The sequence below is a fragment of the Rhincodon typus genome, chromosome 2 (assembly GCF_021869965.1).
Source record: "Rhincodon typus isolate 14 chromosome 2, sRhiTyp1.1, whole genome shotgun sequence".
Taxonomy (NCBI): Eukaryota; Metazoa; Chordata; class Chondrichthyes; order Orectolobiformes; family Rhincodontidae; genus Rhincodon; species Rhincodon typus.
Window position 1 is genome coordinate 24,939,581 of NC_063333.1, and position 25,566 is coordinate 24,965,146.

Here is a 25,566-nt window from a genome sequence, read left to right on the forward strand (position 1 = left end):
TGCTTGGCCTGCTGTGTTCGTCCAGCTCCACACCTTGTTATCTCATGTAATTATTTGATTTTGTTTTTGGTTACTGTGGGGGTCTCAACCAAGGCAAGATGATTTTGCTCCCACTTTCAACCATTACCTGTGCCTCTAGGCCCACCTCGGCAAGCCCTTAGATATCTTCCTCATTATTTTCTTTTCTCATAATCTCATCTCACACTTAACAATTCCTTTTGACTGATACGTCTGTAGAATACCTTCCTCTGATTTTAAAAGGTATTCTGAAATTTGCAAAGGCTGAAATTTGTGAAAGAGCAAAGGGATTTAGAAGTATTGCTGCTTGAGATATTAAAGGTAGCAAATCAGATTGATAAAGTGATAAAAGCTAATGGAATTCAAAGTTTTATCACAAGATGTATAGACTTTAAAAACCAGGAGGTAATAATAAACTTATATGGAACTTTAATGGCCTTAATTTGAATACAGTGTGCAGTATCCAGCGTGACAATCTAAGAGGCTTGTTGCAACTTTGGGAAGAGAACAGGAGATTCAATGATATGCTGGAAGAAATTTGAATTATCAAAAAAATTGGACATCTTAGATGGATCAAGATTGTCAAGGAGTCAAAAACATGAAGACATAGATGCAAAATTAATGCAAGAATATACTCAAAAGAGCCAGGAGAAATGCAGAATTGTGAAAATGAACATTTCACCTTCAGGATTACTATTTAAAGCAGAAACCATGTCAATATTCAAGGTCCAAAAGAACTTCAGATGCTGTAAATCAGAAAAGTTACTGGAAAAGCTCAATAGGTCTGGCAGCATCTGTGAAGAGAAGTCAAAGTTAAAATTTCAGGTATATATTAAGCTCTATATTCGATGAATGGACACATTAAAATATGTTAAATGGACATAGGAACAGATAGTGTATTTTTCATTAATCATTCCGGTGAATTGGCTAGAATGGCTAGACCAATATATTTTGCCCCTTCCTAATCAGCCTTGTGAAGGCAGTAGTGAGCTGTCTGTTAGGGAGGGAGGTCCAGGATTTTGACATAGCGAAACTAAAGGAATGGAGATATATTTCCAAGTCAGGATGGTGAGTGACTTGGAGGGGAACTTGCAGATGGTGGTGTTGCCATGTATCTGCTTCCCTTCTGCTCTAGGTGGTAGTGTTTGGAAGGCGCTACCCAAGGAACTTTGGTGAATTTCTGCAGAGCATCTTGTAAATGGTACACACTGCTGCTACTGTGCATTGGTAATGGAGGAAGTCAATGTTTGTGGCCATGTTTCCAAACAAAAAGACAGCTTTGTTCTGTATTGTATCAAGCTTCTTCAGTGTTGTTGTAGCTGCACCCATCAGGCAAGCAGAGAATATTCTGTCACACTGCTGACTTGTATGTTTTAAATGTGATTTTATTTATTCGCTGGCTTAGAGAGTAAAATCTGATAGGGTCTAGTTGGGCCACATGAACTGTTTCTATGTTTTGATGTCTGTAGATTACTATGTAACCTTTGTTTTTCAACTTTTTCCTCATACAGTTTCCTTTCTGTCCTTACCCTCTTATCTTTTATCTTAAAACTCTTTAGTCCACGGTATCCTGAAATTTATAGTGGTTTTATTCTTTGTAATGACTTGTCTTCACTCTCAGAATTTGCTTGATTATGTTTTACCTCACTTTAGCTGGTTTAGTCGTTATCTTTCTAAAAACAACACATTTTAATCTAAAGATCTATCTTTCTCTAGTATTCATCCCGCCGCCCCCCTTTTGAACGTTAAATCATTTTAGATTTTTGTCATATTAAACAGATACTGCATGCAACCCTCCCTGGGGCTGTTGCTGGTCAATAGTTTCAAGTTCATAATAATTAATTCCTTGAGCAAAAAAGAGGTGGGAATTCTGAAATCTGAATTCTGGATGCCAGAATCAGTATTCAAAGGGGACCTAATAAGTGATTAACTCTGGTTGAAGCTGTAACTAAGTCGGAAGGACATTTAAGCCACTTTGTCCTTGCTTTGGATTAAATAATGGGAATCCTTTTCTGATCAATGTATTGGAAGTTTTGGGTTTAAGAAGAACTTGTCAGGATTCGGTCAACTATCGTCCTTGCCAATTAGGCCCTTCGGGGCTAAAGGTTTCACATCATGTTATGTCCTGGAATAATATATTGGATTGCATTTTACCAACTCCCCTGTGTTGAAACAGCTTGAAAGATCTGTTTCCACTGTGTATAGCATTGAGAGCAAACATGGCAATTTCAGTGAGATATTGGACCAGTTCTTTCCATCTCTGTGTTATCGGAAGCCTAACGTAACCCAAAAGATGCTTGTGAGAACCAATGGAAATGCCAAATCATTGTATACAGAAACATTACAAATAGGAGCAGGAGTAGGCCATTCAACCCATTGAGTCTGTTCTGCCATTCAATACGGTCATTACTGATCATCCAAAATAGTAACCTGTTCCTAAATTTTCCCCATACCCTTTGATACATTTAACTCTAAGAACTATATCTAACTCTTATAAGGTAATTGGTTGAGAAATTTAAACTCCAATAGGCAATTAATTGGCATCTGGAACCCTCCAAAAAAGTCTTTAACACTGAGTTTGAACCACAGATATCAGATGGCCCTGACTGGTCTCCTTAATAGTTAGGCAGGGGATATTAGAGAGATTAAAGTGACTGTTACTCCTGGGTAATTATACTACTGAACCTTTCCCTCACCCACTCCCCACAGAACCCCTTCTCTGCCTGCCAATCTGGCTCGACTACACTACTGACCCAACCCCACTACACTCCCCTACAAAGGCCAATTTACCCCAAACTGAGCTAACCTATCTCTTCACCCATTTGCCACTTTACTCCCTTACCCATCTGTCACCCTACCGCTTTATCCAACACTTTTACCTTATTTCAGTAGCTTCTCCAGAAGCTTTGAAGCCTAATGGTGACAATATCACTAGGTCTGGGTCACTGCATCCCCTTGGCATGCAGGTCACTATAGTCTCCCAAATGGGGAGCTAACCGTTTATCCTGTCTGCTAGTGAGGTACATGTTCTAGGATATTTTGAGTTAAGGCTCTCAAGTGACCATTAATTGAAGGTGTAATTGCTAGTGATTTCAGAAAATAGCCCATGGACATTCTTACCCAACTCTTAAATGTAGAGGTGACAAGAAGCAGGGGGAATTGCTCTCCAGGGCATTATATGTCCTGCACACATGTTTTTGTAACACCTTCAGAAAGGGAAAAATTCCACTCAAAGTGAACTGTAATTCTAATCCAGATTACTCGTGAATTAGTAAATATTACATATACTTTATAATTTACAATTTTTAATGAAGAATATCATAGTGAAGTAAACTTACAAGGCTCTCAAAAAGCAACCAATAATGTTTGATTAATCATGAAACCTGCTTTTTATTTTGGTAAGTCAGCAAAATATAAGACAACATCCCTTTTACTGACCCCAAAAATAATTGCTTTGTATGTACATCACATATAAGCAGATTCAATCTTTTTAGCTGTGACATGTTATATTCACGTTCACAGTCAGACTTAATTTTTCTACACACAAATGCACATTTCATTTGGGGGTACCACTGAACTAGTCACAAAGGTTTGACCAGGCAATGCAAAGTTTGTGTTGTAAAGATGTCCTGAAGTATACATTACACCCACACTTTGCCAATGTCATTTTAGAATAGCAACAACCCACATGCATGCCAGTAGTTCAATTTTAGATATAGCAAATAAGTCAACCCCATTTCTGGAGGGATTCTTTGAGGCATCCAGTCTTGACTTGTAAAGTGACCTCTAGGTTATATATAGATTCATGTGAATTGTGATGATGCTATGTCTTTAAGAGGAGTATTTTGTTCCCTTTTTTAATGAGGAAAGGTTGAGACAGAGGTGAAGAGCGGTCTGCTTAAAGCCAATACAGTTAATAGCTTGTAAGGCCTTGTGTTTTTTTAAACATTAGAACAATAGAAGCAGCCTGAATGGGTGGGATCAAGCTGCCACAGAAGCAGGATTTTTAGTTTTAGTTTTCTGCGGTTGCTGGGATCTTGAACTGGATGTGGAAGCTGTTATTCCTCTCTCTGTTACAGCTAAAAACTGGGCTTCACTTCCTGCCACTAGAATTGCATGTGAGGCAATTTATTTTACTGAATTTGCCTTTGCCAAAAATTGGGATGCTGCTATATTAGAACTGTTAACTAGTATTTTTCGATAGTTACAGTTAAGCCAATCCTCTCCTTTTTTAAAATTTTATCTGTACTTTAACTGTGGTGTTAAAATAAAGTGTGTTTTACTTAAAGTCGAGTAGTTTGATCAATTGAATTACATCTGGAACATAACGCCTTGCATTTACCCTTAAAATAAGAAAAGTTAGGGCCTAGGCTGTCTTCTTAATATAGTTTGAGGGGGTTTAGTTTGGTCCATAACAGAATTAATAAATAATTTATATCTTTATTAAAATGCGGTGAATAATTGCATTCCAATATAATTTTGAAATACATTTCCAGTTGTTCCAAAGTTATAACATATAACATGATATGTTGCTTTCTCTATTCTTGCAATGTTATACATTGCAACCATTTCCAATGTTCACATCTTTAAAAATATCAATAATAATGAGAATGCATAGCTTTGTACATAATTTTGCAGAATATGCATGATTATAAAAAGAACCAACATATCAATGTATGTATGAATTTAATGACCTTCAATAGGGAGCCTTGATCACCACTGCCTTGTTTTTTTTTCTTATTATTCACTTCTGGGAAATGGACATGGCTGGCTCACCAGTTTAAGTGGTTTTATATCATGCTCATTCTGATCTTATCCTGTGCCTTCTTAGGAATACTTTTTATCTTTGCAAGATGGCAGAATATTATTACAGTTGATACGATTTTAACAGAAAGAACTACTTGCACTGAGACAGCACTTTTTACACTCACAATGAAGTTCAGTCTGATATGTTGATATATGCTGTAATACAGAAAATGCTGTCATCTAGACTTCAAACAACAAACACTTCTGGATTAACTATTTTTTGCCCTAACCCTGCAACCACAACTGCACCTGAAGGTGATGATGATGATGATGATGATGATGATGATGATGAGAATGATGACCTTTCACCCCTTCATTAACAACAGAGCTACCTCAAAACCTCCTCCTCCATCAAGTCATCTCGACATTTTTTCAAGGTAATGTGTTATATTTAATGTTATTTCATTATTAGATATGAATTAAACATTTATTCAAACAGTGCTATCCTTTTGTTAGGCTTTTGGGCGAATTTTTTGGTGGTCTACCCCTAACCCCACTTTTCCCAAAGGCCCCGCTATTTCTATAGCGCAAATTTGCTCAGGAACACAACTATTATGTTATAGTGGAACCAACTGTATGTCAATCCTTTCCTGCAAAAACAGAATGTAGCTTGTTTTCTTGCGAGCTGCTGAGTCCTCTAATTCCCCTTTTGTGTTATCTTCAGAGCTTAACTGTCCTCACCATCTGCTCCTAGCACCCAAGCCTTCCCTTATGATTAATGTTTGTGTGACTGTTTCAAGACCCTAACTAATTTTGGACTGTATTGTGTGATGCTAATAGCCCATGATCTAGTGGTCATATAGCCTGACCTCCTTGTCCAATATAAATAACAGCTGCTCCTTCAGTTATTTGCTAATTGTTCCCCCTTATGGATATGCGGCTAAACTACCTGATCTACACTAACTATTTTCTTATGGATAGATCTCAGGAAACTGCTTACCTAAGCTGTTTGTTGTCTCTGCTACACCATGTTCCAGAATGCCAACCTTGTACCCATCTATCCTTCTTCAGGTCTAAATCATCATTGTTAATCATACACAGTCACTAATAAAAGAAAAGGTCCTTTTATCAGATGCACTAGATTTTAAGTTACCACTGGCAGAAAATTAATATATTCATTCAGATTGTTCAAATTAATTAAGCATGTTATTATAATCAGCAGATTTTAGCCACTTGACCTATTCGAATGACTTACTACATCAATGAGAGAAAATGGGCAGAACCAAAGAGCACAAAGTAAACACAAGTGGCCTTATTTCACTCAAACTACCCCTATTAATTCCTCAGTACAGAAAATACTACTTACAGCTTAATAATTGGTCACATGAATTTAAAAATGTAAATCCATTTGTCAGTCGAGCAATATCCTTTATGCATGCAATATAAATGGTTGTTCTCCTAATATTTGGTCTTCTTGTGACGCCATTCTGATACGTGCAAGACAAAAAAGAATTTTGATATAATGTCTCTTTTTTTCAACAATAGACTCAAAGTGACTAAAATATAATTCAAAATAAATGGTTCTTTGTATGTTATAACTAAAGTAAAAATGTAGTCAAAGTAAAATGGGAAATGATGTGAGAACTTGAAAACAAAATATATTAAAGTGCACAAAGATATAGCAGAAAATGGGATTAAAGCAGATAGATATGATGAGATAATCAGTACCAGAAGAGGAGAAGTGAACAAAATAAAAGAAATTGGATCATAGGAACAAGAGTAAGTCACTTAGCTTGGCCCAGCTCTGCCTTTCTAGATCATGGCTGATCATCTACCTCAATGCCATTTTCCTGTGCTATCCTCATTTCCATAGGTTTCATTGGTATCTAGAAATCTATCAATTTCTATCATGGATATGCTCAATGATTGAGCTTCCATAGCCTTTCAAGTAGAGAATTCCAAAGATTCATTGTCTTCTGAATGAAGAAATTTCTCTTCATCTCAGCTCTAAATGGATTTTTCTTATTCTGAGAGTGCACCCTATAATTCTTGATCCCCATGGCCAGGGGAAATATCCTTTCTACATGCAAAATCATGAGCAGCTGGATCCCAAACACTGATCCTTATGGTAACTCGCTTGTTGCATTCTGCCATTAGAATGATTCATCTGGTCCTATGTTCAGTTTTTGTTTTGTTCACCATTCCTCAGTTTATGCCAGGATATTACCTCCATCTCATATAATCTAAGTTTGTTCTAAGATCCTGCGTGGAACCTGATTGAAAACCCCCTGAAAATCCAAATATACTACATCCATTGGTTTCCCTTCTGTGCTCTGTAAGTTACAGCCAGAAATAGCTCCAACAGGTTTATCAAGCACAATATCTCTTTCTTAAATCCACATCGACCCTGCCTAATCCAAACATTATTTTCTAAGTATCCAGTTATCACATCCTTTATAATACATTCTGTTATCTTCCCTCCTACTTACTATATGTCTGTACTTGTTATTTTCTTCCTCCATTCTTTCCTAAATATTATGGTTACATTTGTAATCTTGATTCTGCAGACACCATTCCAGAATTTATAGAACATTGAAAGATGCCCACAAAAACATCTATAGTTACTTGTAACAACACCCTGGGATATAAATCATCAGGTCCTGGTGATTTGTCAACTTTCAGTCCCATTCATTTCTCTGAATCTACTTTTTCACCAATACTAATTCTTTAATTTCCCAATTCTCATGAGTCTCATGAATACCTATTGTTGTATCTTTCTCTGTTTTTGTGAAGACAGACAAAGCAGACAAAGGGTGGCACAGTGGCTCAGTAGTTAGCGCTACTGCCTCACAGCACCAGGGACCCTGGGTTTTATTCCACTTTCGGGTGACTATCTGTGTGGAACTTCCACATTCTCTCCATGTCTGCAAGGGTTTTCTCTGGGTGGTCCGGTTTTGTCCTGCAATCCAAAGTTTGCAGGTTAGGTAGGTTAGGCATGAGAAATGCAGGGTTATAGGGCACGGGAGTGGGTCTGGGTAGGCTGCTCTTCAGAGGATCAGTGTGGTCTTGATAGGCTGAACGATCTGCTTTCACATTGTAGGATTCTATGATGATAAAGTAATAATTTTTTCTGCATTTTAGCTATTCATCAATATATATTCTCTTGTTCCTGCATGTAATGGACCCACATTTCTCTTTGCTAATCTTCCCCTTTTTCAATACCTGAATGTTTTTTAAAATATTTCTTGTTTGTTTACAATTATCTTCCATTTTCCATTTCCTATCCTATCAGTTTCTTGGTCCTCACCTGCTGAATTCTAAAATGCTCCTAATCCTCAGGTTTTCTGTTCTTTCTTTGGCAACTTTACAAGCCTCTGCCTCGGATCTATTACTACATTTAACTTATTTTAGTAGCCAAGATTAAATCACTTTTTCTGTTGGATTTTGATGCCTTTAAAGAACCAATGTTTGTGGTAAATTACATATTGATTATTAAAATACAGGTTGTACCTACCTGTCATCATACCTCAATGTATTTTTCCTAATCCACCATAGCTAGCATGCCTCTCTTACATTCATAGTTTGTTAAGTTTCAATTTAAGAACCTGGTTTCAGATTGAACTATGTTGTTTTCAAACTTAATGAAAAGTTCTATCACATTTTGATTACTAATCTGAAAATGTACCTTTACAAAAAGATTATTCATTAGCTCCTTCTCATAAATCCTTAACCTTTCTGCCTTTCTACCTATGTCACTGGTGCCATGTGGACCCTGACCTCTGGCTCTTACCCATCCCAAAAAAGAATATAGGAAAGTGCCATAGTCTTACCAGACCATAGTGCTCTTCTCTCATTAGAGAGAGTTGCCTGGTGGTGATTTAACCTTAAGGTCATCATGCCTCCAATGATTTGAACCCATGCTGTTCACATCATTTTGCATTGCACACCAGCATCCAGCCAACTGATTCCCTCCCGAAAGAATGACCCCCTACCACTTTGTAACATCCTTGAACTTTGCAGCAGAGGGGCAGCATACCATCCTGGAGTCACATCTATAGTTTAATGCTCATATCTTAACACATAGCAGTTTGACTGTCAAGATTCTCTAAATTGAATCCACGTAACTATGACTTCATCAAAACAATGAATAAGTGGTCATGAGGTCAATTAAGTTGTTTCTTTGGGGTTTCCATCAGTGTTCTACTGCAGTATCACCAAATCAATAACGTGTATGACACAGAAGGAGGCCATTCAGCCCACATTGCCTGCAGCAGTTCATTAAGTGAGCATCATTACCCAGTGCCAATCTCCTCCCTTTCCCCCACACCTTTGATGTAATCACTGTTGATGTGAGAATGCTGTAGTTTACAGCTTAACTGTCCATTAGTGGCAATTAGAATCATACAAATTGGTACTCTCTGTAATTTCATTAAGTAGTTTTCTTAAATCACATTTAGTCCCACATTAAAGTAATGTATCATGCACAAACAGTGCTTAGTTTTCTCTCTTTCTACATGTATTGTTCTCGATTGACCAAGGTTTTCCTATTATGGCTGCCCACACATTTATTGCTGTCTTTTTATGGTGCTTTCATATCATAACAGTGGAAGTAGAGGGGAAGTTCTCAAGACAGCACCTCCTTGCCACTGGATTCAGTCCCCTTTAAGAGAGACAGACTGTCTTTAAGAGGAACAGGCTTAAGTGCTGTCTGTGAATGTAAGTCTTCCTGAGACTGAGCTCTCAGATAGCTATCAGCCTGGACCCTATTCATAACAATGCAGCAATTTGGATAACTGGGGAAGTAACATCAAATTTATGCATTGCCTGGTTCAACAACAACTGGCTGTGAACAGCAACCTCCTATCCCTTAAAATGGGCCATAACTAATTTTATCCCCAAAATATGTTTATAATTCTCATAAAATTGACACCAAAGAATAGGAATGACACTGCACTCTTCTAAAGCAATGACTCATGCTTCTACAATTTAAACACAATTAAATAGTGCAGTTACAACTGTTGCTATGTTTTCCATAAGTTTTAATGGCTAAAAGTGAGTGGGCAGTAATCCACCTACCACCTGCCTTCCATTAGAATATTTGAGGGCATGCGTTTGGTAAGTTCTTATAACGACACTGAGCTAACAATGAATAATGAAGATTAAATGATGAAGGCTAGGAGAACCCATTGCAAACTTGGACAATAACATGAAAGACCAATGGGATAACAAGACCATTACTATGCGGTTCATCATTTTAAGTTGGTAAACATTGGAAAATGCAGTCAATAGCTCAAAGGTCATAAACTGAATAATAAATAGATGCATCTTTCTCCAGTAAAGAACAGTTATCTGAAAAGTAACTTCAGTCTGGCTAGACAAATATACGAAAATTCCACTTTTACTTTGTTGCAATTTCAGCAGCCAGAGGTTGACTTTGTTACATTAATATCTTCCAATTTTGATAACACTACAGATATATTGTGCTGAAATTATAAGTGTTCCTAAAGAGATACTTTCAACCAAGCTAGTAAAACGCAACGAAGAGTCGGTTAAAAAAAAGATCTGTCTTAGTACGTGCAGAGGCAGCAAACTGGAATTAAGGCCAATGCGAAGAGAATTTGACCCACAGAACAAACAGATGGGAATCCCTGCAGAGCCATAAAAACAAGAAAAAAAATGCATTCTTTATGCCTTGAAGATCATAGCTTCCTGAAAGAGAACAAATGATCTGTGTAAATACCATCAACACAAATGAGCTACTGTCTGGTAACTCACTGATAGTCAAGGAATATTAATTATTTTACCTCTGGTTTTAATTTAGTACCCTGAAATTGCTTCTTTCTCATATCTATAATTATTAAGGTGGCTCTTGTCAAAATAATATGCTGAGTCAACCGCCCTCTTGGCGGTAAATTGCATTCCTTGTCAATTTCTTGTTAACATATGCACAAACAGATTTTAAACAAGGCCTCACACCTAACATGCATTGTCTGGTCTAAAATGACACCTCTTCTTTACACGAATAAAACCTTTAGTTCTCTTAGGGTAGGGACTTGAAAGAAATTTGGGGATTTACATGTACATATTAATCAATTAAAACTTTTTAACTGATTAAATATTTAACAGTATCTTATGTTTGCTTAATACATCCTCACCAGTTGTGTGACCCTTTGATCTTTTACTTGTGAATTCACACATGGGTGGGTGAAATCTTATGACAGTGGGAACAACGTGGGGTATGGCATAAACAGAAATTGCTGGAAAAGCTCAGTAGGTCTAGCAGCATCTGTGCAGAGAAATGAAAGTTAGTGTTTCGGGTCCAGAGACCCTTCCTCACTCGACCTAAAACGCTAACTCTGATTTGTCTCCACAGATGTTGCCGGACCTGCTGAGCTTTCCCAGCGATGCTATTTTTGCCTCTGATTTACAGCATCTGCAGTTCTTTCCGTTTTTACAGGCTATGGTAAGATTTTTGGCAGAATCAGATGAAAAGCCTGGTGAATTGTTTCAACTTCAATGCTTTTGACAAGCGGTGTACTGAGTTTCTCATGAAGCAATGGCAAGTTACCAATTAAAGAGGATTATTGGTTCTTAAACGGCTTGTTCACAGCCCAACTTGCATCATTAACATTCAGCTATTTGTCTTGCCAAACTTGCCAAGCAAGCTGGATGTCAAGAAATCTTAACATAGAAACCAAAGCAGGTACTTGGCAAATTCAACTCACCACTTATTCCACTATGTTGGACACTGGGCACCAACTTTCATTGCATGCTCCATGGGCACTGGCCATGTCCAAAGACATTGGCATCTAATATGTGGCAACCTCTAAAGAACTTCATGGTACATCTCTGTTTCACTTACAGGATGCTTCTGCACTACAATGCTGCACCTCAGGCTGCATGAGCAACTACCATTGCAATGCTGTAGCAAGGATACTGTGCTCAGAGATATGCACCTGGTTCATGAACTAGACCAGGCTGCCTTTCTAGGTTCTTCACTCACTGTCTTAGCACTCACTCTCTCTGAGCCTACCTGGATGCTCGCAGCATCCCTGCAGTTCTTTGCTTTGCCTTGCCTTTGCACACTTTGACCATCAGACATAGACTCATATTACTTCAGTCCTGACTTACTGCTTAACAGAGTCACAAAAGTTTGTTCTGATTGTTAGTGAGCCTCAATCAATTCAAGATGGATAGCCTTCAATCAGGGCAACCTGGTACAGTAAAGGGCAACATCCGATACCAGTTCAGAGGCTTAGACAAAGTCAGGCAGCCACTTAAGGGAGTCAGAGTCAGGCCACTCTTCACATAAAAGTGGTGAATGTCAGGTAGCACACCACTTGGTTTCAACTTTTCTGCCCTGTTGTGGGCTGCTTCCCTCCTGGAATGAGAGAGAAATGGGTTTTAAGAGAGATGAAAGTGGGTGGCAGAGCTGTTAGATTTAGTGCAGCGTCCCGACCCGAAATGTCAGCTTAGCTGTGGTGTAGGTGGGGAAGTGTCCTGAGTGAGTGAGTAGGCAGTGCAGAGGGCAGGGAGGGCTAGTGGTGTTGAGGGTTGGGGTGGATGGCAGTGATTGAGGGAGGATATCTCTTTCTTGAATATATTCAGTTACTTGGCTTCCACAGACTTCTGTGGTAGAGAATTCTGTAGGTTCACTATCCTTTGAGTGAAACAAGTTTTGTGTCTGTTGTTTCTGAAATTCTTCATGCAGGTCACATGACCACAGGGGAGCCAGATTCACAAGGAGGAATTTTGCTCCAGAGAATTCACAATCCAACCCACCATCAACAAACTTGGAAATGTTGCATTTGATTCACTCATCCAGGTCATTTATACATATAGAACAAAGAACAAAGAAAATTACAGCACAGGAACAGGCCTTTCGGCCCTCCAAGCCTGCGCCGATCCAGATCCTCTATCTAAACCTGTCGCCTATTTTCCAAGAATCTATATCCCTCTGCTCCCTGTCCATTCATGTATCTGTCTAGATACATCTTAAATGACGCCATCGTGCCCACCTCTACCAGCTCCACTGGCAACACGTTCCAGGCACCCACCATCCTCTGTGTAAAGAACTTTCCGCTCATATCTCCCTTAAACTTTTCCCCTCTCACCTTGAAATCGTGACCCCTAGTAACTGAGTCCCCCACTCTGGGAAAAAGCTTCTTGCTATCCACCCTGTCTATACCTCTCATGATTTTGTAGGCTTCAATCAGGTCCCCCCTCAACCTCCATCTTTCTAATGTAAATGAGCCTAATCTAATCAACCTCTCTTCATGGCTTGCACCCTCTATACCAGGCAACATCCTGGTGAACCTCCTCTGCACCCTCTCCAAAGCATTCACATCCTTTTGGTAAGGTGGCGACCAGAACTGTACGCAGTATTCCAAATGTGGTCGAACCAAAGTCCTATACAACTGTAACGTGACCTGCCAACTCTTGTACTCAATACTCCATCCGATGAATGAAAGCATGCCATATGCCTTCTTGACCACTCTTATTGACCTGCGTTGCCACCTTCAAGGTACAATGGACCTGAGCACCCAGATCTCTCTGTGCATCAATTTTCCCCAGGGATTTTCCATTTACTGTATAGTTCACTCTTGAATTGGATCTTCCAAAATGCATCACCTCTCATTTGCCTGGATTGAACTCTATCTGCCATTTCTCCGTCCAACTCTCCAATCTATCTATATTCTACTGCATTCTCTGACAGTCCCCTTCACTATCTGCTACTCCACCAATCTTAGTGTCATCTGCAAACTTGCTAATCAGACCATCTATACCTTCCTCCAGATCATTTATGTATATCACAAACAACAGTGGTCCCAACACGGATCCCTGTGGAACACCACTGGTCACAGTTCTCCATTTTGAGAAACTCCCTTCCACTACAACTTTCTGTCTCCTGTTGCCCAGCCAGTTCTCTATCCATCTAGCTAGTACACCCTGGACCCCATGCGACTTCACTTTCTCCATCAGCCTTCCATGGGGAACCTTATCAAACGCCTTACTGAAGTCCATGTATATGACATCTTTGTTCTTTGTTCTTTGAGAGTGACAGCCCTTGACATCAAAGGTGCATTCGATCGAGAGTGGCATCAAGGAGTCCTTGCAAAACTGGAATGAATGGGTATCGGGGTCAAACTCTCTGCTGGTTATAGTCATACCAGGCACATTGGAAGATACTTGTGGTTGTTGTAAGTCAGTCATCTCAGCTCCAGGACATCTCTGCAAGAGCTCCTCAGGGTACTATCCTAGGCCCAATCATCTTCAGTTGCTTCATCAATGACCTGCCTTCCATCACAAGGTCAAGAATGGAAATGCTTGCTGATGACTTTACAATGTTCAGCCCCATTCACGACTCCTCAGCTACTGAAGCAGGCCACGTTCAAATGCAATAAGATATGGACAATATCCAGGCTTGGGTTAACAAGTAGCAAGTAACATTTGTGCCACACAAATGCCTGGCAATGAGCATCCCCAATAAGAGACAATCTAACCATTGCCACTTGGCATTCAATGTATTACCATCCCTGAATCTCCCACTACCAACATTTTCGGGGTTACCATTGATCAGAAACTCAACTGGACTCACCACATAAACACAGTGGCTACAAGAGCATGGAGTGGCATGGTGGCTCAGCTGCTAGCATTGCTGCCTCACAGTACCAGGGACCTGGGATCAATTCCACATTCAGGCAACTGTCTGTGTGAAGTTTGCACATTCTCCCTGTGTCTGTGTGAGTTTCCTCTGGGTGCTCTAGTTTCCTCCCACAGTCCAAATTGGACATGCTAAATTGCCCATAGTGTCTAGGGATGTGCAGGCTAGGTGGCTTAGCCATGGTCAAAGCAGGGTTATTGGGTTGGGGGGAGTGGGTCTGGATCAGATGGTCTTTGGGGCAGGGGTGTTATGGGCTGAATGGTCTACTGCCACACTGTAGGGTTCTATGGTTTTTGGTTCTAAGAGCCAATCAGAAGCTAGGAATACTGCAATGAGTAACTCATGTCTTGACTCCCCAAAGCCTGTCCAATATCTACAAGGCACAAGCCAGGAGTGTGATGGAATATTCCCCACTTGCTTGGATGGGTGCAGCACCAACAACACTCAAGAAGCTTAACAATATCCAGGAGAAAACATCCCACTTAATTGGCACTACATCCACTAGCATCCACTCCCTCCACCACCGACGCTCAGTAGCAGCAATGTGTACTGTCTACAAGATGCACTGCAGAAATTCACCAAAGATCCTCAGACAGCACCTTCTAAACCTCTGACCACTTCCACGTAGAAGGGCAAGGGCAGCAGATACATGGGAACACCACCACCTGCAATTTCCCTCCAAGTCACTCACCATCCTGTCTTAGAAATATATTACCATTCCTTCATTGTTGCTGGGTAAAAATTCTGGAAATTCCTCCATATAGGCATTGTAGTCAACCTACAGCACATGGTCTGCAGCAGTTCAAGAAGGCATCTTACCACCACCTTCTCAAACGTAATGATAAATAGGAAATAAATACTGGGTAGACAGAAATGCCCACATCCTACAAGCGAATAAAAAATAATCTCTAGTACCATTCTTTTTGCTAATACTAATATTAGCACCAATTATCCTTCAGTTCCTTCCCCTCACTAGTGCCTTGATATGTTAACTTTTCTGGTAGATTATTTGTCCTCTATTTTGTGAAGATAGTACCAGAGTATGTGTTCAATTCTTGTGCCATCTCTTCATTCCCTATTATAATTTCTTCAGCTCCTGACTGTAAGGAGCCTACATTTGTCTTTGCTAATCTCTATTTTCTTCACTGATTTAGAGAAGATTTTCAGGCCAGTGTCTATGTTCCATTTAATTTTACTCTCATACTTTATTTTCCCCCTCTTTCTCAAATTTTTTGTCCTTTTTATTTTGCTGAATTCTAAAATGCTTGCAGTCCTCGGGTTTGCTGCTTTTTCTGCTAATTTAATTTGTCTCCTTCTTTCCCATTGAACCATCTTTACCATTTTATTTTTGTACCTGACAGGAATGAATAATTGCTGTAATTCATGCTCATGTTCTTTAAATATTAACTATTGCCTATCCAGTGTCAACTCCTTCAGTAAAGTTTCCCAATGCATCGTTGGCAATTTGCATTTCATACTCTCATATTTTCCTTTATTTGGATTCAGGATCCTAGTTTCATATTCAACTTCTTTACTCTCTATCTTAATGAACAATTCTATCATATTATGGTCGCTGTTCCCAAAGGGACCTCACACAACCAGATTGTTAATTAACCCTATCTCATTACACAGTACCTAGTCTAAAATAGCCTGTTCTCTGATTGATTCCCTCAATGTGTTGGTTCAAAACACTATCATGTACACATTCCAGGAAATTTTCCTCCACAATTCCATTGCCAGTTGGTTTGTTCATCTTCATGCTCACTCACTATGGGCCGAGCTGATTACTCAGAGCATCCCTGCTTTGCATTTTTGTGCCTTGCCTCTCAGCCAGAGATATCAGACTCACAGTAATGCTGCACTACTTGTGCCATTTAACACAGACACAAAACCAGGAAGCTTGTTATGGTTGTCAGCAATCCTCAAGCGAGATAACCTCTGGTCAGGGCCCCCGGAACAGTAAGGTGACGGCAGTGTCCTGTACCTGTCCAGGAGCGCAGGCATTGTCAGGATAGTCAGAATTAGGATCCTTTCCTCATAAGGAATGTCAGGCAGTATAAAATTCTGTTAGAAATCTAACTCTTTCTTCCCTGTTGTGAGCTGATTTCCTCATGGAAGACATTAAGGGAGGGAAATGTAAGTAGCATAGTGGTTACTTTTGCTGAAGTTGGAGTGTCATTTCCATGTGAGTGAGTAGGCAGCATAGATGGCATACAGAGTTGGGTAGGTGACGACAAGCCAGGGATGATGTTGCAAGCATTAATGAGAGTGGTAGAGCATGAGCCTTGGTGGGAGGTGGGTGTAGTAGCAGAGACAGAGTGAACATGAGGCATCAGAGAAAAGACGGTGGCACTTACACTGCCGGATTGGGAATGGTCATTGAACACTTTTCCCACATTGATGTGCATTCCTCCAGATAGCTGTGACTGCAGTGAACTGGGTGGTAACGTTGGCACAGGCTGACATGGTCCGGTGTTGTAGCCCCCTCTTTCAGCCCTGATGGAAGAGGATTTCTTGCCTTGGCATCACAACATCCACTAGGACCTTTAGGTCCCTGTTTGCAAAGTGTGGTGCCAATTTTCCTTTGTCTGCAAACATTAGGAATGTTCCAGGACAGCTCTAGACTGACAGTGCTTGACCAAATGCCCCAAAATGTCGAAAGCTGGCACCATTACCTGGGGTGCTGATCCAATCCAAGATATCCTGACAGTAGTGAGTTATTTTGGGTACAGCAAGTCATAACATGATGCTCACATTAGATGGGGGATGGTAAGGCGGTAAGAGTGAGGTCAGTATTTAAGAGACAAGTTGGATAAGATGTAATGAGGTAACTCACCAGGCCCTGCAGAAGGAAGTCCTCCACAAAATTGACCAAACTCTTGCTTAGCCAAAAGACATAAGATTCAGCCTGCAGTCTCCTATCTTTAAGGAATAATTACTGTATCTAAGTTTTCTTGCAATGTTTTCAAAGTGTTTTTTGTTCTAACCTACAAATTATGTAGGTTATTTGAGTGAAATAGGTTAGTTACGTAAACACAAAACTAGGTTCACTCTCATCATTTAGTTGATTGGCTGGTTTCGAAACAGTTGGTGCAGACTTTATTTTTGGGTAGCTAATAATCAACTGACTAATACTTTTAATTAATTTGCAAGCAGTAAAGAATGACGAAAATTATTTTGTGGTTCACATACATAGTGCTGTGAAAGTAAAGTAATTCTACCTTGATTGAGATACAACTAGAAACACAGTTGGATTGACCATACTTTTTCACTTAAGAGAAATGCTTTGCACCATTTTAATTCATAAAGTAAATCTTCCATCTAAACAGATCTATTCTTAATCTCGGGTTGTCTGAAAATAACTTATAGCCATTCAGGTATGGCCAGAGTGAATTCACTGCAATGTAGGACTGTGGCAACATCCTACGCATGTAAGCATCCGCAATTAGTAACATCATAATTTTGATTTTGTAAAGGTGGATGAGGGATGAAGGTTGGCAAACACTCCTTTCTCTTCTTTTACATAGTGCAAAGGAAGCCTTTACATCTACTTGAGAAGATAAGACTAGAAAAGCAACATATGATTTTAATGAAGAGAGATTTCAGAACTCTGAGTTACAGAGGGATTTGGGTGTCCTGCTACATGAATTGAATAATGTTAGTGTGCAGGTACAGTAAGTGGTTAGGAAGGCAAATGAAATGTTATCATTTATGGCATGAAGAATGGAATATAAAAGGAATGTTTTATTACTATTGTACAGGGCATTGTACGATCAAATCTGAAGTACTGTGTCTTTTGCTCTGCTTATTTAATGAAGAATATAATGCAGTTCAGACAGTATTCACTCAACTGATACATGGGATGGGAGATTATCTTATGAAAGAAGGTTGTGTAGGCCGAGCCTGTGTTCAATGGAATTGGAGGAGCTAATCTCATTGAGACATATATGATCCCAAAAGAACTTAACAGGATAGATGCTGAAAGAAAGTTTCCTCTTCTTGGAGAGACTAAAACAAGGGGAGACAGCTTAAAAGTAATAATTCCAGAAGCGTATCGAAAAAGGTAGAATATTTTGATTTGCTGAGCACTTTACAATTTATAAAGTTTTAAGTGTACGTATATACACAATGGAAGTCATCTGGACAAAATTTGATCCAATTTCTGATGAATTGTTCAAACTAATAAAAAGAACAACAACAACAAGGTGAAATTGTAATTTGCAGTGTTAACATGCATATATGCAAAACAAGTTTGTCTTTAGTCTTTAATCCCATACTAGCAAATATGAAATGTATAACAAGAGTGAAAGCGTAATTAATCAATTGAATAGAATACATTGCACTTTTGCATATTTTAACATCTAAAATAGTCATGGGGACTAGTCATCCAGAAGCACAAAATAATTAGGACAAAGAAAAGGTCCAAGATGATATTAATGAGTACATGGTAACCATTTTTCAAATCTATGTACAATGTAGTGATTTTATTTAATAATTCAATGGTAATTACTACTGAAAAGTTATAAAACTGTCGGATCTTATTCATGAGGATCCTACTAATTGATGGAGGATAACCTTTAAAGATCTGTGTGTTTTGTTATCAGAGACATAATTAAGAGAGACCCATGAGTCTCCAAATACTGTTCAAATGAAAGGTTCAGTACTTGTTCCACACAGGCTGAACTTGTTTAATCAATTTTAATCGGTGAAGTGACACACATAACATGGCATTAATCCATTACTTCAGTTAACACTGATTAAAACTCGAAAAAGACACCTCATCAGTGAGAACAGCAATGTTGCCTTGTACAGTTTTGTCTCTTGTTCTCACATTCCAGTTTCCTAATACACATACACTTTGCTAAAATTGACTCTACTGTCTCGATCATACATGCTCTCAATATGGATTTTTACAGACTTTCTCACATACTCAACCCCTTCTTAATCTCTCTCTCTCTCTCACTGACATGCACACTCATTCTATATCTATTGTTTATCACTACTTCATCATCTTCCTCATTTATAAAAAAATCAAGGTTGAATTTGATAAACTTTTTAAAGACAAGGGAGTTAAGAATTCTGGGTTGCAGTCACGAAAGTGTATTGAAGACCACAGCCATATTATTTGGATTAAAATGCAATCACCTACAAATATCCTTCCTGGCTTGCTGTGGTCATATGACCTCTACTATGAGGCATACACAATGCATTCCAGTCATTTTACAGGCACTCAAATAAAGAACTTTGTGTCAGAAGTGGAGCTGAGAATCATTATGGTATAAAGTGCAGCTACTGACAGAGTGACACAGGAATACTCAGAGCTGTGAGTGCTGGTATAAGCAACTGAATGAAAACCAAAATACAACAAATAAGGATGTAGCTGAAACACAGTTAAGAGAAAATCTGTAGCTTTTCCTTTCCCAACTCTGGCAGAAAAGAAATGTGACATGAAGTAAAACTGACAATTTGTCCATGCACAGAAGATAGCAATAGATTTTTGAACAGGCCAGGAAAGTAATGCACCGCTACATTCTCGTCACTGTTGGGAAGAGACTGTTTCAAAATATGTTCTGCTCTGAATCTCTCTGAAGAACTGAAAAAAATTCCTGAAATTTAGAAACATACTTTGAAACCCAAGTGAACAATACTTATGAAAGGTTGCTTTTCAAACTTCGAGCCCAAGGTGTAAAAGAGTACATTTATCATGATTAAGTGGAGAATTCAGATCAGCCATGAACACATTGAATGGCAGAACAGACTCAATGGGTTGAATGATCTACTTCTGCTCCCACGTCTTATGGTCTTATGATCAATATGTGACCTCATTAACTCAGTTTGCAGAATCCTGTGAATTTATTTTGTGCAATGAAGGCATGATCAAATTAAAGATAACACAGCATGGAACTGCAGGAACACAGCAGGCCAGGCAGCATCAGAGGAGCAGGAAAGCTGATGTTTCAGATCAGGACCCTTCTTCAGAAATCTGACTCCAGCATTGGTAGTTCCTACTATCTCTGATGATCGAATTAAAGTCAGGATTGTATTTCTTACAAGGCATTTGGCATTATGACCACTTCTACTGAATGAGAAAAAGCTCATTTTCAAGAAAGCAATTGATATGTACAGAATTGGTACAGTTGTAAATCAGTAGCTAGATCATATTCACGGTAGAATTGACCAGGTGTTGCATTATACTGATAGATGCTCCCAGTGCAAAGGTTGTAAATACTGTGGAGAACATAATGCAAAGGAGAAGTCATGTCCAGTTTGGAGTGAACATGAATCATTTATCAAACAAGTATGGCTGGAAAATGTGTACAGAGAGTCACTGGAGAGATATCACCTGAAGATTCTGATGACTCACACATGGTTAACTGGTAGAAACTGTTGGAATAAGGACTGCAGAAGAAGAACACCATGTTAATGTAAATATCAGATAGTTACTTGCATACCATGCTACAATCTGAACTTCACACACGTATAGCTCAACATGATAATCTAAAAATGAAGGTCTCAACAGCAATTTTGAGGCTATATAATGGCACCACACTTACACCAAGATGACAGATTACTCTGCAAGTCCAATGCAATAACCTGAATGAGGGGCTGGAGTTCCAGATCCTGAACAACAAGCAAAAGCCATTGAATTGGACCAAGTCTAAAGCTTGGACTGGTAACCCATAACATGCTAAAGGATGATTGTAACATAATGCAACAAACTAAATCATCAACCATGGAACAGACCCTAGAGAAACCCAATGATGTAATTACAAGTTTGGAATGTCTTTTAGGACAATATCATCTCAAAGTAAATGAATGTGTAAGACCAATTTTTGATTTTCTTGTTTATTATTATTGTCACATGTACTAAAATACAGTGATGCATGCCAACCAAACGAATCATACCTTAATAAGTAGATCAGAGTAATAGAACAGAATGCAGAATATAGAGTTACAGCTACAGAGGTGTAGAGAAAGACCAACTCTAGTAGATGAGAGGTCCATTCATAAGTCTGATAACAGCAGGGAAGATGTTGTTCTTGTATCTGTTGGTATGTGTTTTCAAACTTTTGCATTCTCTGCATGATGGAAAAGGGTAGAAGAGAGTATAACCATGATTATATTGGCTGCTTTCCTGGGACAGCGGGAAATGTAGACGGAGTCAAAAGAAGAAAGTTAGTTTTTGTGATGGACTGGGCTGTGTTCACAACTCTCTGTAATGTCTTGCAGTCTTGGGCACAGCAATTGCCATGACAAGCTGTGATGCATCTGATAGGATGCTTTCCATGGTGCACCTACAAAATTAGTAAGAGTCTTTTTAGATATGTTGAATTTCTTTAGTCTTCTGAGGAAGTAGAGATATTTGTGTGCTCCTTAGTTTTGCAGACATTGAGTAAGAGATTGTTGTCTTAACACCATGCCACTAAACTGTCTATCTCTTTCCTGTAATCTATTCAGTTTCACATCTGATGAGGAATATTCTGTCTGCCATCAGCGTCAGTCTGAAAACCAAGATAGAAGAGATTGAAAAGAAGGAAGGTAATCAAGAAAGTGATATCTCCTACAGAACAGATTAACAGTGAGAGAGCTGTGAAACAACCTGGAAAGCTGAAGATTTTGAATAAAACAGACTAGTGTCTTGCTCAAATCAGATGAACTACCCACAATTCGCCAAATGTTGCAAAAAGAAATAATAAAAGGATGGTCCAAATGCATCCAAGACACACCTGTTGTTACAAAGCCATAATGGCATTGACAGAAGAATTGGCAGCTCAAGGTGGCATATTGGGATAAATGAAATAAATTCATTACCCCTAAGGTTTTATGAGGAGAGATGCTAGAGTGCATCCAAACAAGCTATCAAAAGGAAAAAGAGGCAGACAAAAGTTTTAGGAAATTAAAGACAGTTAGACCCCTAGAAGAATACAAAGACAGCAGGAAAGAACTCGAGGAATTCGGAACGCTAAGAGTGGTCATGAAATCTCTTTGGCAAACAGGATTAAGGAAAATCCCAAAGCGTTTTATATATATAATATATATGGAACCTGAGAGTAACTAGAGAAAGGATAGGTCCACTCAAGGCCAAAGGAGGAAATTTATGCATGGGATAAGAGGAAGAGGGTGAGGTCCTTAACGAATGCTTTGCATTGCTATTCACAAAGGAGAAGGACAAAGTGGATGGTGAGTCTTGGGAGAGGTATGTTGATATTCTAAAGCATGTCATTATGAAAAAGGAGGAGATGTTGGGTGTTTTGAAAAGCATTAAGGTGCACCAGTCCCCAGTATACGATGGGATCTATCCCGGAATGATGAGGCAGGCAGATGTGGAAATTGCTAGGGCCTTGTACAAAATCTTTGTATCCTCTTTAGTCACAGGAGGGGTTCCACGGGACTGGAGAATAGTCAACTTGTTCCTTTGTTTAAGATGGGCAACAGGGATAATCTGGGAAATAACAGGCTGGTGAGTCATACTTCGGTGATTGGGAAACTATTGGAGAAGATTCTCGGGATAGTATCTGTTCTCATGTGGAAAAATATGGCCCTATTAACAATAGGTAGCATTGCTTTGTGTAGAGAAAGTTGTGTCTCACAAACTTGATTGAGTTTTTTGATGAAGTGACAAAAATGATTGATGAGGGCAGTGCGATAGATGTTGTCTATATGGACTTTAGCAAGGTATTTGACAAGGGCCTTAATAGAAGGCCAATTATAAAGGTTAAATCACATGCAATCCACAGGGTGCTGGAAAGAGGGGTGCAGAACTGGCTTAGTCATAGAAGACAGGGAGTAATGGAGAGTAGTTGTTTCTCTGTCTAGAGATCTGTGACCAGTGCTGTCCCACAGGGATCAGTGCTTGCACCTCTGTTGTTTGTAATATATGTAAATTATTTGGAGGAGAATTTAGGTGGTCTGGTTAGTAAATTTGTGGTTGCCACAAAGTTCAGGGAGCTGCAGAAAGTGAGGATATTTGCCAGAGGATACACCAGGATTTAGACAGGCTGGAGACCTAGGTGGAGAAATGGCAGATGGAATATAATCTGGATAAATGCGAGGTGATGCATTTTGAAAGATTTAATGCAGGAGCGAAGTATACAGAACTCTTAGTAGCAACAACATACGGGAGGATCTAGGCATACAGGTCCACAGTTCCGCGAAAATGGCAACATAAGTGAACAAGGTGGTCACAAGGCATGCAACATTTTTATCTTCATTAGTCAGGGCTTACAGTATAAAAATTGGCAAGTCATGTTGCAGCTATATAAAAACTTCAGTTGGGCCACATTTGGAGTAATGTGTACAGCTCTGGGTCTTGACACTACAAGAAGGATTTGGAGGATTTAGAGAGGGTACAGAAACAATTTACTGGTTTGGAGGGTATTAGCTATGAGGAGAGATTGGAAAAACCTGCTTTGTTTCCACTTGAATGTCAGAGGATGAGAGGTAACCTGACAGAAGTTTACAAAATTATGAGAGGCATAGATAGAATGGATAGTCAGCCTTCTTTCTCAGGGTAGAACTGTCAATTATGAGGGATATAGGTTTAAGGTAAAAGGGAAAAAGTTTAAAGGAGACACGAAGGGCAAATGTTTTACACAGAGGATGGTAAATGCCTGAAATGCGCTGCCAGAAGAGGTGGTAGAGGCAGAACCAATAGCAACATTCAAGATGCAACTTGCCAGATGTATGAATAGGCAGGAAGTAGAGGGATATGGGCAGTGCAGAGGCAAAAGATTTTTAGTTTAGAAAGGCCTCATGTGTCACTGCAGTCTTGGTGGGCTGAAGGGCCTGTTCATGCGCTATACTGTTGTTTGTTCTTTGAATTGAGCCAATCTGACAAGGCAAGTGATGTTCTCTGCTGGCCAAATATGAGTAACTAAATTAAAGATCGCATTAGCCAGTGCAGTGCTGGATAACCACTGATGACACATGACAAACTAAATAGACTGGAAATTGGCCGGTTTGGATTTGTCCTGTTTTTTTGTATACACAACATACCTGTGCAACTTTCCACAGATACCAGTGTTGTAACTGTACTGGAACAGCTTGGCTAGAGGAGTGGCAAGTTCTGGAGCACAAGTCTTCAGTACTTTTGCCGGAATGTTGTCAGGCCCCATAGCCTTTGCGGTATTCAGTGTCTCCAACCATTTGTTGATATCATGTGGAGTGAATCAAATTGGCTGAAGACTGGTATCTGTAGTGCTGGGGACCACTGGAGGAGGCCAAATGAGTCATCCACTCAGCACTTCTGGCTGAAGATTGCTGCAAATGTTTCAGCCTTATACTTTGCATTTACATGTTGAGCTCTTCCATCATTGAGGATGGGGATATTTGTGGAGCCTTCTCCTCCAGTGAGTTGTTTAATTGTTCACCACCATTCACAACGGGATGTGGCAGGACTGCAGAGCTTAGATCTGATCTGTTGGTTGTGGGATCACTCAGCTCTGTCATACAGTTACTGCTTATGCTGATTGGCATGCAAGTAGTCCTGTTTGGCAGCTTCACCAGGTTGACACCTCATCTTCAGGTATGTCTGGTGCTGCTCCCGGCATGCCCTCCTGCACTCTCCATTGAACCAGGGTTGATCCCCTAACTTGATGATAATGGTTGAGTGGGCATATGAGGTTGCAGATTGTGCTGGAATACAATTCTGCTGCTAATGATAGCTCACAGTGCCTCGTGTCCTGCATTGTTTCTCACATGCACAAAATCGCTTCTTCACCATCCCTATCAACGATCCTTATGTGGGCTCTTAATGGTGCAGTATGTTGCCAAAATGAATACTCACACATCCAATGGGATGTGAGCTGGATATGTATATCTTATGACTGCTAGTGCCTGCAGACAAATGTTGTCTCAATACCAGCACTGCTATTTTGAATCAATACACTCCAACCTATGTTATCTACTGACACTGAAATGTTGATCTCTGAAATAACTCCACAGAGGCCAGTATCTCATCACCAAGTCACTCTTTATTTAACGTGGAAAGTGCTCAAAACTAATCCAGCTCCCTCATAGTTAGCTGTCAGAGTGTAAGGATGTCTGGCACTCCTGTTTTTACCTGTCATCCAGGGCTCCCTGATTGGGACAGGTTAATAGACCCAAAGAGGGAACTGACATACTATGAGATCTACCTG